Raw genomic sequence first — 18625 nt, 5'->3', positions numbered from 1 at the left:
TACCAACTTCAAAGTCCTGTTAGATTATGTAAGGCATACCTAATCAGACAAGGAGAAAGGGACTCAATGATGCATCTCACAGAACCTTTACCTGTTGCTAGGTGGTGCATGACTGCAACAGTACTGAGCCCCATAACTCCCAAATGAAAATAACCAGACCATTTTAGCATATCATTCTTCAGTCATTAATTACTGAAGGGACAACTAAGTCTAAATGTAAGCTGGTGGGCCAAGATTGTACTTTGACTTCCAATGATTTAATGTTCTTGTCAGTCCCTCTGTCATTTATACCAGCCCTTAAATCTGGCATATAGCCAGATGCAGTGGCTCAAGTCTCTTATCTCAGCTACTCAGGAGGTGGAGATTGGGAAAATGGAGATCTGAGGCCAGCCCAGGTAAAACAATATGAAGTCCCTTTCACAACAGGTACACAGGCAATGTAGTGGCAGTAATGCCAGCTATACTACAGGCATAGGAAGAAGAGTTTTGATCCAAAACCAGCTAGAGTAAAAAGTAGAAGACTCTACCTGAGAAAGAACTAACAGTGTAATTCATGTGGTAGAGAACCTGCCTTGCAAGCACAAGGTCCTCAGTTCAAATCCCTGTGCCACCAAAAATAGAATCTTGTGTATAATGCATAACTTTATCTTGATAAGCACGTAGGCCTCCTGAGCCCACACCTTTCACAATCGCTCCCGTCAACCCAGGTCAGATCACCTAGAGTCAGCATGAATATCAGCTGTAACCTGAAAGAGTAACTCAGTAGCCTGTCTTTTTTTTCAGGTGATTTTCTATATGCACTATAGTTGGAGATACATGGCAGCTAGTCCAAAGAGTAAACAACTTCAAACATCAAAGAGCAAGAGGAAAAAAAAGGAGAGAATACTTGGAAAGGTCTCCTAGACTCAAAGGGAAATGAGAGAATTATTTATCACTCTTAGGTGCCAGGAAAGCTAGAATTTCTAAAGGGATGGGCTAATGCATGTTGCATTAGTGATTTGGCACGCAGGAAATCCTCTACCCGTGGTGCCAGGAATGCAGGAGTTTGGCATGTCTTAAACAAAACAAAAGCTGGGATTTTCAAGTTAGCCAGGACTTTTGATCTCTTTGCTATATGAAAGTAAGCACAGTGATCATCCAGTCATCACTTTGTGACCAAAGGGGACAGTATTCTTGCAGAGAGCAAAAGTCCAAAGATGTTCAGGTACTTTACACTGAATAATATAGAATTGCATAGAATCCGTGCAATCATCCTATAGGCTTTGAAGCATCTCTACATTACTTAAAATAGCCCTCGGTACCACATACATAGAAAAAAGCTGGAAGTGGTGCTGAGGCTCAAGTGGTAGGGCTCTAGCCTTGAGAAGTCCAAGGACAGTGCTCAGGCCCTGAGCTCAAGCCCAGGACTGGCAGAAAAAAAAATAGCTAATGCTATGTAGATGCCATATTAAAAATGTTCATACCATATGGTATCATGTCACCCTGTATAATGCAAGAAAAAGTCTGTACATATTTGCAACAGATATAATGTCTTCAATCTGCACTTGGTTAAATACAGAGAGCCTACTGTTTTCTTCTCTTTCTTCTTCAAAACAGATGAGTAAATCTGTTCATTTTCTTTCCCCCCTCTGTGTGTGTGTGTGTGTGTGTGTGTGTGTGTGTGTGTGTGTGTGTGTGTGTGATTACTAAGGCTTGAACTTAGAACCCCATACTGTTTCTTGGCTTTTTTGCTCAAGGCTGGTGCTCTACCACTTGAGCCACAGCTCCACTTTCAGCTTTTTAATGATTAATTGGAAATAAGAGCCTCTTTTATGGGCTGGCTTCTGAGAAGCTATAACCAGAATGGCTGGTTAGAGGGACTTAATATGTATTTAAGCATGAGCCACTGGCACATGGCTGATCATTTTCTTAATGGCATAAAGGAATTCATGCCTGTATTTTGAGATCCTATCCAAAAATATCTTGCCAAGACCAGAGCTTGTAATGTTTCACCTAGGTTTTCTCCTAATAGTTTCATAGTTTCAGATTTTAATTCAAGTATTTATTTAAACATTTATTTGATTATTTTGTTGTTTGATTTATTTGATTATGTATTTGATTATTTTGTTGTTGAAGTTATTGATTTTATATGTGGCTTTATATTCTGCAATTTTACTTAATTCATTTATTAGTTCTGATAGGATTTCTTGGTAGACTCTTTAGGGTATTCTGTATATAAAATCATCAGTAGACACTGAACAGGGTCAGTATCTACGTTCCTATTTGGATGACATTTAGACTATAAGAATTCTTTATTACATCTTTATTTATTAGAACTTTAAATGGGGGGGAAGGGATCTGAATAGATTCTAGCAATTCTTACTACTATAAACCACTTTGACCACTTTCTTGCAATAAATATAACAAAGAATCCAAGTATGCATTATTTTAAAAGGCAATGCATCTTGAAGCCATGGTTATGATAGACGAATGTTTCCTTTGATCACACTCCCTTTTCTGCAATGGGCTACTTTACCAAAATGTGAACTCTTGTTGAAACACACAAACAAAGTTTTCCATTCGACTTCCTCCCCCAATCTTCCCCTCCCCCAAGGTCTTTCATGTTAGCCAGCTTTGGAAGTAACAGAGGCACTACCTGCAGTCACTCACCGCCTCAGTTCAGTGAACAGGACTATATATCCATAGGGATTGGGGTTCAGGTTAAATACAGGCTTTCCGTGGTTTAGTCTTTGAAGAGTTCTATAAGTAAAGGTTTAACAGACCTTTTCAGAACTCTAGGGTATCTGATAGATGAGCCAGCCACTGACTAGCACCTAGGTAATGCAAGTATGTAGATTTGTGCAAGAAGAATGGAAGAGTGAAAGGAAGTGGACTGTGGCTCAAGTGGTAGAGTATAAGCACTGAGCTGAAGTGCTCAGAAACAAGGCTCAGGCCCAGAGTTCAAGCCTCATGATCAATAAGAAAAAAAAAAAAAGAACAAAGAGAAAGAAGTATGCAGTGTGTACTTTCCTAAAATGACAATTTAAATAATGCCATTTATAAATAATGCCATGAAAATGGAGAATGCAAGCTGTGATTTAGTACATAATATAGTACTTCTGATAGTTATACATTGAAAAAAATGTTTCTAACAGATGGCAAAAGGCTATGGTTAATTCAAGAGTCAGTTGAATAAGTAAAAGAAACTATCTGTAATGTAATCTGTGTAATGTATCATATTAATGGATCTTATCATGAGCATGTAAATCATAGCCATGTTGGATTGTACATTTTAAATTAAACTAATATCTAATTAATGAGATTTTGCAGTATAAAGAAAGTTTATGACACTGAACAAAAATGTGTACTGATAGAACCAGGAAAGACAAAACAAAGACAGACAATATAAATGAGAAATGTGCACTATAGACAATAAAACAGTATGAATGATAAAGCCTTTGTTTGCATTCATGCAGAGTGCTTTTCAACTGAAGACAAATGGGAAGAGAACTTCTAATAGTGGAGATGAGAACAAGGCTGACTGTTGACTTAGATTAATGGTACCCCAGCATCTTGAAAGGGCTTGCAGATGTGATTAGAAATCTATTCAACCAAGAGGAATCACAGGAAATGAGAAGATGGCAAGAGTCAGGATGTGAGCAAATGAGTTCCAGATATCCCAGCACAATAGGAAAGGTGACTTAAGTTTAATGTGATGTTTCAGCAATACTTCAGAATGGCTGGTTAGAGGGACATAATATGTATTTAAGAATTTGGTGATGGCTAGGTACTTCATAATCTCCTCCAAATCAGTACTCATGCCAGATAGCCTAGTTTCCATTTTGTAGCACACAGCTGAAGGTACAATCTTAGTCAGAAATGGCCTATGTTGGTAAACACCAAAAGTTTCTTGTAATTTCCTTGTGAACAATTGGACATCAACTGGCAGTTCTAAAGTCAGCTTTATCTCAGTATTCACTCCATAAAATCTCAATTACCAAAGCAAAAGGAAAATAATAGAAATGCTAATGAACTTTTTTTCCGGGGGTGGGGGTTGGGGGGGGCAGTATAAGTTCTGGGGCTTGAACTCAGGACCTGAGTGCTGTCCTTCAGTTTTTTCACCCAAGACCAGCACTCTAGCCATAGTTCCACTCTCAGTTTTTTGATGTGTAATTAGATGTAAGAGTCTCAAGTCAAGGACTTTCCCACACTGGCTGGCTTTGACTCAGCACCTTCAGATTTCAACCTCCTAAGTAGTTAGGGTTACAAGTATGCACCACCTGTATTCAGCTGCTAACAAACTTTAAAAAATCTAATGACACTTTCATTCTTGTGTTTTATTATTTTTTTGTTTGTTCTTTCTGGCCTTTTCATTTCCTTATCAACAAAACTAAATATATTTTTATTATACTGTAAATACAGAAAACTGAAGGCACTATTTTTTTACTTTCTTTCTCCTTGTTTTTTTAATGATATTTTGATTTACTTACCTTGATATATATATACATATGTATTTATACAAACATGATGATATGATTACTTTAGTGACTAGCAATCTCAAATAGTTCAGATTACAGGCAGCTACCTGTAATCTGTAATCTGTGATCTTTTTTGTGCCTTGAGCACAAAAACTAAGGGACAACATCCTGTCCCTAAATTCAAGCCCCAGAACCAACACTAAAAAAAATAAAAAAGAAAAGAAAAGGAAAAAAGAGCTGGGCAAAGTGGCTCATGTCTGTAATCCTAGTTACTCAAGAGGTTGAGATCTGAGGATTACCATTCAAAGCCAGCCCTGGCATTAAAGACCATAAGACTTATCTTCAATTAGCCTCTAGAAAACCGGAAATGGGACTGTGGCCCAAGGGGTAGGGCAGTAGCCTTGAGCTGAAGAGTTCAACTCAGGGACAATACCCAGGCTCAGAATTCAAGCCATATGACCAAAAAGAGAGAGAGAGAGAGAGAAAGAGAGAGAGAGAGAGAGAGAGAGAGAGAGAGAGAGAGAGAGAGAGAGAGAGGAAGAAAAGGAGAAAGGGATGAAAGGAAGAGGGAAGGAAGAAAACAAATGAACTTTCATAATTTTTAGACTTGATAGAATGTTGTACCAAAATAAAAATATTACTAATTTAATGGTAAAAAAGGCTTATTTGCAATTCCTTCAGTATTTCATCAATTGCTTTACAAAAATAGGTTTATTTGCAATTTCTTTTGTATTTCAATTATTGAACAATTTTCTATCACTATATATAGTTGAACAAGGGGGAAAAGGGATGGTTGGCATTTCCATATATGTATGCAATGAATCCCAGCCAAACTCATTCTCATTTATCCTGTAATAAGGCGAGAATATACAAAATATACAGAAGCCACTCTGCGGGTTCAAATCTTGAAGTCTCTTGACTGCATAGCAGATTCCTGCCTCCAAGTCCAGCTGCCAGAAAACACTCTCAAAACAATCAGGAAACAGGCCAGAGATGACAAAAACAACAAATATAATACCAACAAGCCAATTCAGCTCCACTGGGAAGCTGAATCGGGATGCCATGGTGACCAGAGAACAGCCAAGACAGAGGACCCAAAGATAGAGACAGGTGCCATGACCCAGTGGGGCCTAAGCTGGTCCAGGCTTAAACAGACTCAGGTCAGGGAGCAGGGTCACAGGAAATTTCCAGTCCCTGGGCTTGGACTTACCTATCACTCAAGTACCCACCCCTCTCTCCAGGGATGCAGGCCCCATCCATCACCTGGGGGGGGGGGGGAGGTAAAGCCCCTCCTGCAAGGAGGACCAGAAGCCAGAGCTTAAATCTCCATATGTAAAGCTTTCCTGGGCTTTATTTTCTCAAAATCAGAGCCCTCTCAGCCCTCCTCAAGGCTTGGTATCTGCATTTAATAAATAGTCTTTTTTCACCATTAGGCTTTCCAGCACTAGGTGGAGAATTCCCTCTTCCCAGCCAGAGGCTGAGAAGCCACCAGTCTCCAGCACCTGGGAAGGTGCTGACATGGCTATGATTCTGTTTCCTTACTTAGGCTCAGCCACCTTACTTCAATCCTACACCCTCCCTAGTTAAGACAATTTCAGTGGGTTCCACTGCTCTATTTCCATAACTACAAATTACCCTCTTCAACTGTATTTATTTATGATTGCTATTCATCAGTAAGGCCAAACTAGCTGAAACTAGCAAATGATGACATTAATTTTCTTTTCTGTTACATGTGTCCTCCAGAAGCCCATTAAGGCATAGAAAAGTTCTAGAATGGAGAAGACCTATGAGTTCTCCACTGAAGCTGGTCTTGTTGGCATTTGTGGAATCTACACCTCAAGGGGAAAAAAAATATAATTCCCAGAGGTAATAACCATGAGAGCCAGAGGTCCCAGTACCTCTAGCCCCTTAGTGGAAGGACAGAATTTTGTTCACTTAGACAACAAACACATAGCATGAATATAATCATTGAAATACATCATTGTCATTAAAATATGAATTTATACTTTGGTCCCAACCTGTCACATGGACACACAAATCCAAAGGGAAAACAAGTGACTGGTTTCTGTCAGGTGGAGGAAAGAAATTGGCTGGTGACTGAGAGTAAGAGGATGCCTCCTGGCTGAAACTGGTTTATCTTCATTCCTGGTCCAGTCCTTCCATGCAGTGTTTAATGGTTTCCTTCCTAGGAAAGAACAGCAAGAAAAATCAATCTACTTGACAGGATCCATTCCTTGATTTGATTAGGTTTCCATCCCATTTGTCACACACAAATTTAAATGCCTACATCACTTCACATTCAATCGTGTGTGTGTGTGTGTGTGTGTGTGTGTGTGTGTGTGTGTGTGTGTTGAGATGGATCTCAAGATCTTGCGTATGCTAGCCTAGATAATTGCTCAGTCTTCAGATCTTCTCTTTAGTAAAAAGAAATTTGGGGGCCGGGAGTTTGGCCTAGTGGTAGAGTGCCTGCCTAGCATGCACGAAGACCCGGATTCAATTCCTCAGTACCACATACATAACAAAAAGCCGGAAGTGGTGCTGTGGCTCAAGTGGTAGAGCTCTAGCCTTGAGAAAGCCCAAGGACAGTGCTCAGGCCCTGAGCTCAAGCCCAGGACTGGCAAAAAAAAAAAAAAAAAAAAAAAAAGTTTGGCTGATCAGCTAAGACATCTAAGGAAACAGTTTCACTCACATATTTTTAGTGTTGGAAGGATGACAAAATGCCTGAGGAAAGAAACTTAGGAAGAAAGATTTATTTTGGTTCTTAGTGCCCTGTTCAGTTCGAATACTATAACAACAGGGGCACATTTACAAAGGCAAGGTATTCATTATTTACCCAATATTCGTTTGCCCACTTGGGCAGCCCGGGTTGGGAGGGGCTTGCCAAGCTGTCTCTGGGGAACTCATTCCTGACTGGCAGTACTGTTCACTGGGATTGCTTTGGGAATTGGTGTAAAGCTAGTTATTTTAATTCAATGACTTCCGTGCTTTCTCTTTTGTTCAGGAATCCACTAGAGGAAGAGGTAATCCAACACTGCTTTCTAGAAATGCTCTTTAATTTACAGCCTTGATTGTTCTTTCTTCAATTGTCATCAGTCTTTCAGAGGGGGCTTGTTAGAATAAATAGCTGTTAGTCCTCTACTGCCTTAAATTTTTCAATTTTGATTATCTTTCACTGGATTTTTACTCCTTAGTTTAAAATTTCATTCTTTTGGGTATGGATGAGTAACTCTTAAATACCAGCATTTGGGATGAGGAAGCAGGAGGATTATCCAATTCCAGGGGAGTATGGGCTACACACTGACATCCTATCTCAAAATAACAAGAACTGGGGCTATAATTTAGTGGTATAGTACTTACTGAGCATGCTCAGTGAAAAAGAGAAAGAGAAAGAGAGAGAGAGAGGGAGAGAGAGGGAGGGAGAGAGAGAGAGGGAGAGAGAGGAGGAGGAGGAGAGAGAGAGAGAGAGAGAGAGAGAGAGAGAGAGAGAGAGAGAGAGAGAGAGAGAGAGCGCAAGCGCTTACACTGGAAGCTTTTTCTCCCTAGGCCTCTAATCCTACTATCAACACACACACACACACACACACACACACACACACACACACACACACACAATAAGAGGAGAGAAAAGTCAGGATTTATATATGCATGCACATCCAGATGCTCAATAACAGCCAGCTTAACAAAAAGGGGCATATGAGCTCCAGTGGGCAAGCATTGTGGGTTCTATTGGGCTTTTTGATATGTAGTGTACGTGAATTTGTACTTGCTAAAATGAGGGGTCAGTTTTCTCCCAAACAGAAAGCCCTCAGAGGCAGGTCAATGTCTTTTCAGGAAGGCTATGCTTAAGTTTAAATAAAATTTATTCCCATTAAAGAAAAGAAATCTCTTCTTATAGCAACTGACTGTATTTAGTGTAAGTTCTCACATTGCTTCAGTTGACTGGGATTCCCTGTGACCAACTTTGAGTTAGATAAGTGACTATTCACAGAGAAAGAATAGTGGGGCACAGAAGGCTTGTTCTGAGAAACAGGGATCATGAACCACATGATTTCCAGGCAACTAGTTCAGCACACAGTATGCTCATGGAATGACCTTAGAAGTTAGACAAATCCAGAATACAATTAGATATCACATTAACATCCTCTAAGAGTTATGAAAGGAAGAATGTGGAAATGTAGAAAAAATATAGGGGTCAGGCAAATCCAAAGTTCTTTGGAGTCAAGGAAAATACATTGCTATATTTGAAGAACCAAAAAAAAAAAAAATACAAAATCCCATCAAGCAATGTGGGAGAAACAGATTCCTCTAAGGAGAGAATCTGAAATTTCTTAGTCTTGAACTACTTGTACCATTCTCTCCTGGAATTAGGTGGGTAATTGACTTAGCAACCACAAATAGCATTCAGTTAGCCACCAAAGAATTCAGTTAACATACTGGTTTAAAACTTTGGTGGTTGTGCAACCTCAAGCCATAATTACATGGGAAAATTGTAGGCTGCGTGGGAAGTACCTTACAACCCCACAACACTTTGAAAGAACCAAACTCAAATTGTGTTTGTATTTTGGGGTTAAAGATTCTGTACATATTTGGAATTTTAAGCTTGGCCTGTTTTGAGGTGCAGAATGAGGGTAAAAACTTTGCAAAATATGTTAATGTATAATTGATTCAGACCTACATAAGTTTATCTCCAAGACCGGATAATTAAAAAGAAAACACCTGGAACCAGGAGTTTGGTCTAGTGGTAGAGTTCTTGCCTACTATTCATGAAGACCTGGGTTCGATTCCTCGGTACCACATACATAGAAAAAAGCCGGAAGTGGTGCTGAGGCTCAAGTGGTAGAGCTCTAGCCTTGAGAAAGTCCAAGGACAGTGCTCAGGCCCTGAGCCCAAGCCCAGGACTGGCAAAAAAAAAAAAAAAAGCAGAGATGGAGGAATGGCTTAAATAGTATAGCACCAGTTGAACAATCTCAAGGTCCTGATTTGGGAGTAGAGAATAAGAAAGTACATTACATGCATGTATGGAAATATTAAAGTGACAACTGTCTGTTCAATTAAATAGATACTGATAAAAATTTTCTAACTGTAACCATATTTAAAAGCCGAAGGAAGCATCAGACTTTGACATTTACACTTTAACATGTTGCATATTAACTTTAAAATTTAAGTTAATTTTTCTGCAAATAAATTCACCTATGAAGATAATAAAAAAAAAACTTACATTATATATAGGTTATGGAAATGATAAGTAGTAACCACCATGAAGCCTCCACCACTTGGAGGCTGGGGTTATAGAGCTCAGAGGTAGAACATTTGCTTAGCACATGGGAAGGCCTGGGTTGAATTCCCAGAATCACAGATGAAAAATGAATTGGAAACATCTCAAATATCTTTATAAAGGTCACGTGATAGACATAGTAGTGAGCATCTGTTCAATTATTTTGATCCATGAAAATGGTTAGGAAAAGGATGGATGGGAATATGAAGGCTCGAAAGTCAGCAGCCATCCAATGAGAGGAGGATCAACTTCACAACACAAAGTGCACACAATATGGGGGGGGGGGTGAGGAAATAGCAAGCACAGTCAGTTCATGGCTTGGGTTATCCCACTGCACAGACCAAAACTGTAGTATGATCTGCACACAATAATCTCACTGCCTTTAAAGGTAGATTATTTAAATCTATAAGGTGGTGCTTTACACTGAATGAGAGGACAAGCTGAACTCTAAACTCTTACCTTCCTACAGGATTGTTATAAATACAGATGAGATTTCAGCATCATTTTCTTCAACAGCTTTTCCATCAGTATGACCAAATACCTGATAGAAACAACTCAGGAAAGGGTTTGTATTGGTTCATGGTTGTAGATGTGTCACTCCATGATAATGGGCATGTAGAACCAGAGCAGTTCACATCATGGTGGCCAGGAAGCAGAGACCACAAAGAACCATCGACAAGAGACCCTCCAGAAGACTTGACTCCTCAGTGATGTTTGGTTTTACAAAGCATAAGCCTATAAGGGACATTTCATCTTCAAAAAAGCAAATGCCATTGTGATATGGGAAGAAGAAAAGATCTGTGTAGGCATCTTAAAACACAGCCTGGTACATAGCTATTTTTATTTTATCTCCAGAATACCAAGTTGAACTTCGAAGACCCCATAGGGATGTATCACAACAGTTGAGTCTAATGCTGACTATTTCTAGTCTTAGACATTGCCTCTCACAATGCCTGTCTCTGCTACCAGGTTTACAGTGGGATGGAGAAAAGAGAATTTAGGGGGTTTTGGACTATCAGTCATCTTGGAAATAGTCTTCCCTAAGGGATTTTGGAGATATAAACCAGAAAAGATGGAGTTCCAGTTGGGCACACACAGACTGAGAACCACTGAACCAGGAAATATTGTGGATGCTTATAATCTTAACACTCAGGAAGTTGGGACAGGAAGATTATAAATTTGAAGGTAGCCCCATCTTCATATTAAGACCTTGCAGAGAAAGACAGAAGTAGAGACAGAGACAAAGACTAAGAGAAAAAAACAAAAAAAAACCCAGACAGAGGCAGAGATAGAGCAATTTGGGAGGCAGAGGTAGGAGAATGGTCCATGGCTAACCCCAAGAAAAAACAAGACCTTATCTGAAAGAGTAGCTAAAATAAAAAGAGCTGAGGCCTAGGCACATGAAATTCTGACAGAATGAGATTGAACAGAAAGGGAAGGCTAGTTTGGCCTGGGAAGACTGGAAGGAGTATATCATGGACAATAAAACATTGTGTCCAGTCTTGACCTTGACTTTTAAAAACAAAGACATTGCTGTCACAGAGATGATAGGATGAGCAACCATTCCAGACAGTTAATCTTTATTTATTTAATGAATGAAGAAGTAATCCCAGAAGTCCCCCACCTTTATAAATTAGATTGTTTTCAGGAATCTCCTTAGAGTCCACAACAGTCGCCATGTCCTTCCAATTTTCTTATCAAAAGTTTAGCTACCGAGAAAAGAAAAAAAAAAATTACTCATTTTACAAAGACACATCTCATCTACCCCTAACCTTGGATGATGCTAGCTACTCCCAATTTAATTTCAGCAGTTCAGATTTCAAGCAATGTATCTAAGCAATTATTATTCTAATTTTGTTCACATTCTCCACATCTTCGGTCTAGTGTGTAATTTGAGGAAGCAGTTGGACTCATGAAGCTCTTGGTAGACGTTGTGTCTGATGAATATTTTAGGACCTTCAGTAGCCCTTCAAAATTGGCAGTTGTCCCTCCAAAGGTTCAATCAAGTACTTGTGATTATTCAAGCTTAACTTGCTGCCAGATTTTGCATTTACAAAAGTGACTTACATGGTACAGTACCAACAAATGGATTTTGTCAGCCTCAAAAGGGTAAACACAGCTGTTTTCTTTACTCACAGAAAGGACAGGAAACTAAAATTATCGGGTAGCCTGTGGGCATAGCAGTTAAGTTCTTACACTGATTTTTATAAAAGCTAAATAAATTATTATGTCTTACTTGGATTAAATAAAGTACACTAAGTATAGAAAAACAAAACTAAGGTTTTAGGATAGGATTTTTGTAACAACTTCCTAAAATAATCTAAGAGGAGCCCAAAGCTATTTAAAGTAATTTATTTTAAACCCCTTACTGAGTAAAGAAAAATCTAGTAATCTCCATAATTCATTAATCTTAAAGCCAGTGGCTTATACCAGTAATCCTAGCTAATCAGGAAGCTGGGGTCTAAGAATTTCAGGGTTCAAAGCCAACCCAGGCAGGAAAGCCCATAAGACTCATCTCCAATTAGCCACAAATAACCTAGCCTACTACCAGCATACGTACACACAAAAATCTTAAGGCATTGTCTGATTTTATTTTTGTCCTTCATGGGGCTTGAATTCTGGGCCTGGGCCCTGTCCCTGAGCTCTTTAGCTCAAGGCTAGTGTTGTACCACTTTGAGCCATAGCGCCACTTCCGGTTTTCTGGTGGTTAATTGGAGATGAGAATCTCATAGACTTTCATGCCAGGGCTGGCTATGAACCACGATCTTCAAATCTCAGCCTTCTGAATAGCTAGGATTACAAGTGTGAGCCAGTAGCACCTGGCTGTCTCGTTTTTTTTTTTTTTTCCTTTTTAATATCCACTGAATTCATTCAAATAGAATGCCTTCAAAATGTAATCTGTAAAATCTCTCCCGATTTATATACCAGGGAGAAAACTAAAACAGTAGTGCATAGATAGATAGATAGATAGATAGATAGATAGATAGATAGATAGATAGAGATAGATATAGATATAGATATATACACACATACATATATACACATAACATGTTCTGTTTTTTTATTGTGCACTTGAATTGCATTCAAGTTTTAGCTTACTAAGATGTATCCTTGGTTCAATAAGATCTTAGCAAGAATACTAGTAGTTTCTATATTTCCTAATGTATTTACTTTATATTCACCTACTATGTGAGTAGTCATTAATTTATTCATTTGTCCATTTATTCTTCTACTTTTAGGAATGTAAAACATGTGGTTATACTACAGTCCTATCTCAGATCAATTCACAGTTTATTGGGAAACAGTGATATTTTCTTCTTTCTGCCAGTCCTGGGGCTTGAATTTGGGGCCTGAACCCTGTCCTTGGGCTAGGGCTCTACCTCTTGAGTTACAGCACCATTTCCAACTTTTTTTTCTGTATATGTGGTACCAAGGAATTGAACCAAGGAATTGGGTCTTTGTGCATGCTAGGCAAGCACTCTACCACTAGGCCAAACTCCTGGCCAAGAGTGAAATTTTCTAAGAATTATAGAATTACTGGGGAAAAAAGAGTTGAAGTTTGGGGTCTTCTTCCAACCCTCAGATCATGTATGGATCAGGCTAGTAGACAGTATGTAGACAGGTCATTAAAAATTGCTCTGCCGTTCTCCATCTCTTAATTTATGTATTTAGCCTAGTTGAATTTAATGTAATAATCAGTATGCTATGGTTTAAATTTGCCATATTATGTTCTATTTTCTGTTCTGTTTTTCATTTTGTTTTATTTTCTGCCCTCTGATGGATTGCTTGTAGCTCTTTAAAAAAAATCACATCTTTCTGGGCTCGCATGGCTCACACCTGTAATCCTAGCTACTCAGAGAGGCTAAGGGCTGAGAATTATGGTTCAAAGCCAGCCCAGACACAAAATGTCCATGAAGACTCTTATCTCCAATTAACCACCAGAAAACCAGAAGTGGTGGTGTGGCTCAAATGGTAGAGCTTAAGCTGAAGAGTTCAGGGACAGGGCCCAGGCCCAGAATTCAAGGCCTAGGACCACTACCACCAACAACAACAAAGTAGTGTTTCTAGGGTATTGTTTTATAAAGTGTGCTAGTGGTGACTTTTGAATTACATTATGTGTACTTTATCACTGCCTACCAGTAAAAATCTTAACCTCCTTTATATGCTCTTTTGTTTGTTTATTTGCCAGTCCTGGGACTTGAACTCAGGGTCTGGGTGCTCTCCCTGAGTTTTTTTACTCATTTGAGCCACATCCAACTTTTTTTGTGATTAATTGAAGACAAAAGAATGTCCATGGACTTTTCTGCCTAGGCTGGCTTCAATCCATAATTCTCAAATCTCAGCCTTCTGGGTAACTAGGATTACAGGCATGAGCCACCAGTACCCGGCTTGCCGTGTTCCTGCTTAACCTGTGGTTGTCTTAGCTATTTCCTCTCCATGTATTTATAACCATATTAAACAATGTTTTCTTTTGTTCTACACTATCTTGAAGACTAAAAAAAACCCAACAATACATGATATATAGCCATTTTTACCTTTTTCAGTTTTCCTTTCCTTTCTCGTTTTCTTTTTCTAAACAAATTATTTCTTTTTTTTTTTTTTTTTGCCAGTCCTGGGCTTGAGCTCAGGGCCTGAGCACTGTCCTTGGACTTTCTCAAGGCTAGAGCTCTACCACTTGAGCCTCAGCACCATTTCTGGCTTTTTTCTATGTATGTGACCGAGGAATCGAACCCAGGTCTTCATGCATGCTAGGCAAGCACTCTACCACTAGGCCAAACTCCCGGCCCCAAATAATTTCTTATATATTTAGAAAACTTTCTTTAACCACTTTTTTTTTTTTTTTTTTTTTTTTTTTTTTTGCCGGGCTTGGGCTTGGGCTCAGGGCCTGAGCACTGTCCTTGGACTTTCTCAAGGCTAGAGCTCTACCACTTGAGCCTCAGCACCACTTCCAGCTTTTTTCTATGTATGTGGTACCAAGGAATCGAACCCGGGTATTCGTACATGCTAGGCAAGCACTCTACCACTAGGCCAAACTCCCGGCCTTTAACCACTTTTTTATGGTAGGTCAAATTAGTTATAGGGAACTCTAGCACCATGATAATTCGGTTGATTCATGTTTTGTTTGGGTAGATTCTTGCTATATAGCTCAAGCTGGCCTTGAGTTCACTGTTCTTTCTTCAAATTTGCTGATTTTTTTTTTTTTTTACTGTTTTCTCCTCTGTACTTCTGTTGAGTCAATCTGACAAGTATTTTATTTTTCAGATCTAGAACTTCCATTTGTTTCTTCTTCATAGCTTCTTTTTTGTGGAAATTTTGATTTAATATCCTCTTACCTCCTATTTTTCAAATATTCTAATTATTGCGCAATAAAAAGTTATAGTAGATATTTACTTACACACATATGTACACACATATACATATATGTATATTTTGCTGTGCTAGTGACTAAAACCAAGCCTTGAACATGGCTACACAAGCTTTCTACCACTAATCTTGGGTAGACAAGGTCTCACTATATAGCTGACTCTGCTCTCCAATTCATGATTCAGCTATTACAACATGATGGGTATTTTGTAGCACCTGTTTAATTGTTTTAGTATTTTTGTCTTCTAGGTGCTGGCGTATATGGATTGTCCTTTTCTCATGAGTGACTTTTCTGACTTGTTACAGTGAGTGATATTTCTATTGTAACATTATAATTAAGTACTTATTATATATGGGACTCTGGATATTAGCTAATCCTTTTCTTTTCACTGGCCTCCTCTGGTAGTATTTCAGTAGGCAAAAGAGTTGCAGTCATTCACTGCTAGATGGAGATAGAAGTTCATATGGCTTCCACTGATACTTGAGGAGTGTATAGTGGAGGATTCCTTATAACTGCCAGGCAGTGCTGGGGTTTCTGGGCTACTAGGAGGAGTCTATTAATGTCACTCAGGAAGGACAGGTATGACATCATCCTGGTGGGAAAATTGGGGTGCTTTGTCCGATTCTGGTCTAGAGTCGAATCTGAGTTTCCCACTTGGCCATGGCTGACTAGATTTTCATGATGTGTAGCTGAACTAGAGTGACTGTTTTCTAAAAGTATTCTTATACTAGAGAAAAAGAAATTAGTAACAAGTGTTTTCTAAAAATGCTATTTTACCAAGTCTGGCCCTTGTCTGGTTCTTTGACTAGAAAGATCTGGGGTTTGTTGTTCTGTCTGTCTGCTGGATTTCTCTGGTCTGCCTCCAAGTACTTTCTAAATGAGGCAAAGGCAAAGACAAAGCCATGGGGATTTGCTATTGTGGTATTCCTGGAGTCCTCAAAGCCTCTCACCGGCCTGCTTTGTTCTCTCCACTATTTAGAATTTTTTAGTATGTGTGTTTTCTATATTATATACTCATGTTAGGGTTGTACTTATGGGAGAAATAGGAAAAAGAATATAGACTCCATAGTTCTTGGAGAAAATACTCTTCTCCCATGTTTTACTAGTGCTGATATTTTCAATTTTAAAAAGTTCAGGTTGGTGTATGTATATTCACGGGGAGAGAGAGAGAGAGAGAGAGAGAGAGAGAGAGAGAGAGAGGGAGAGGGAGAGGGAGAGGGAGAGGGAGAGGGAGAGGGAGAGGGAGAGGGAGAGGGAGAGGGAGAGGGAGAGGGAGAGGGAGAGGGAGAGGGAGAGGGAGAGGGAGAGAGAGGGAGAGAGGAAGAAGAAGAAGGAGGAGGAGGAGGAGGAGGAGGAGGAGGGAATTTTGAATTCTGATCTTTTCAGATGATCTTGAATTCTGATCTTTCTAGGACGGTGGTGTTCAGTGTAATTCCGTCTGTGAACTAAGCCAACTGTTCTGAGCATATTTCAGGCTGGCTAAGCTAAACTTTGATATTTGGTAGTTAGTTATATTAAATGCATTTTTTACATACAATAGTTTCCATTTATGATGGGATTGTCAGGAGTAACTGTATCAGAATTGAGGGGCATCTGTATTGTAAGTGATGCTAATACGAGTTCCATTTACTAATAGGTGTCCTTATATACTGTCTGTATCTATCTGTCTGTCTGTCTATCTATCTATCTATCTATCTATCTATCTATCTATCTATCTATCTATCTATCTATCTACCTATCTATGTGTGCCAGTATTGAAGCAACTTGAGGCCTGGGTGCTGACCCATACCTTTATTGCTGAAGACTAGCATTCTACCTCTTGAACCATACCTCTGCTTCTGGCGTTCTGGTATTTCATTGGAGATAAGAGTCTCATGGACATCCCTTCCCAGGTTGGCTTCCCAGTGTGATCCTCAGAGCTCACCCTCCTCAGTAGCTAGGATTGCAGAAATGAGCTACTGACACTTGACTTCTAAGACACTTTTTTTTTTGGGGGGGGCAGGCCTGGGGCTTGAACTCAGGGCCTGAGCACTGTCCTTGTGCTTTCTCAAGGCTAGCGCCCTACCACTTAAGCCACAGTACCACTTTTGGCCTTTTCTGTGTATGCGGTACCAAGGAATCAACCCAGGTCTTCATGTATGCTACGCAATCACTCTACCATTAGGCCAAACTCCTGGCCCCTAAGATACTTTTTAAGTTGGCGTAGATGGCCTTGAACAATGGTGAAATGAATTAGGCTGGACCAACACAAATTCAAAAATAATTCTACCCATTAACCACTGGCAGACATGGCAACATCCTTTATGCTCTTTTATTTTCTCTTATGATTCCATCTATGCTAGATAAGTACTGGACCATGAAGCTATGTCCCCAAGTCTACCACATTCTGTTTTATTCTAATCTTTTTTCTGTCATTCCTTGTCTGTTTTCTCTTCCTTTGTCTTTTATTTTCCAGGTTTCATTGTAATTGTTTCAAAAACTAGCACTCTGGCAAATATACCCTCAGGGTATATTTGTGACAGTATTCATAAACAAATGTTAGAGAATTGTTCATCACCATAGATAAATGCTGATGATTTTGTAACTCAAAAAAAAAAAAAAAAAACTATGTAAAAGCTTCCAGAGTTTATTAGGGTTTTCTTCTGGGAAAAATCCTAATAAATGTCCTTAAAATCCTTAAAAATGTCAGTTGTCTATTATAATAAAATAAATAAAACCATTAGTTGTGTTCATAATTCTTAAAGTACCAAAGGTATTGAATATTGCTATCAGGCACACTTAATATAAAGATTTAAAAGTTATCATTTACTGAAGTTGTCATTTGCCTTTGATTTTTTTCTTTCTATAAACAGACATGCTCTTATATGTTATGCTCACAGTAGCTGGGCAGCCAGCTGCAAAAGAAAACAGAGTTGATATTCAACCAAGATGTTTCTGCCTAAAGCAATATCAAGGAAAGCATTGCACTCAGCCCTTCTTCAATGAGATCACCAAAGAAAGCCATGCATGTTCTTTAGAGCATAACCTGCTGGCCTCTTAACCTACTTGCTCTGGAAGCCACTGTTTTCACAAGACTCAAAGCACCCAATAAAGTGTGTGCTGTGTTCTCATCAGTATCCAGTCAAGTTACAAATGTGCCCATTATGGTGCAGACTAAAAGATGATGCATTGTGTGAGTCACCATATTCTTGATTTGCTGAAGCCTATCTGGTTAATCATTAAACTTCCAAGTGATCCTAGGGTAAGCCGTTAACTGATAAATGCAAAACATCAAACATTAATGATGAAAGGAATCTCTCTGTTAGAACCAATACAGGGAAATATGTTAAGGTTGGTAATCTTATATCACCTAATTTTGATCTTATTATTCATAGTCATGTTTTTATTTTTATTTTTATTATTTTTTTGCCAGTCTTGGGGCTTGATCACAGGGCCTGGGCACTGTTTTTAAGCTTTCTCAAGGCTAGTAGTGAGCCACAGCACCACTTCTGGCTTTTTCTGTGTATGTGGTACTGAGGAATTAGGGCT

General features: G+C 39.1%; 1 long non-coding RNA gene across 1 annotated transcript in view; it reads left to right on the top strand.

Moving 5' to 3' along the window:
• The window catches only part of LOC150049889 (uncharacterized), a 41977-nt gene extending 23801 nt beyond the window's left edge, over positions 1-18176 (top strand). Inside the window, exons 2-4 of the long non-coding RNA XR_016538899.1 lie at positions 3456-3675; positions 15346-15401; positions 17950-18176. This is a non-coding gene — a long non-coding RNA (uncharacterized LOC150049889). The remainder of the gene's footprint in view (positions 1-3455; positions 3676-15345; positions 15402-17949) is intronic.
• Positions 18177-18625: the final 449 nt, after the last annotated feature.

Source organism: Megascapheus bottae, chromosome 19 (assembly GCF_031878675.1).
Source record: "Megascapheus bottae isolate mThoBot1 chromosome 19, mThoBot2.hap1, whole genome shotgun sequence".
In the NCBI taxonomy this organism is placed as follows: domain Eukaryota; kingdom Metazoa; phylum Chordata; class Mammalia; order Rodentia; family Geomyidae; genus Megascapheus; species Megascapheus bottae.
Note: the sequence above shows the minus strand (reverse complement) of the source record. Positions and strands in the feature narration are given on the sequence as shown.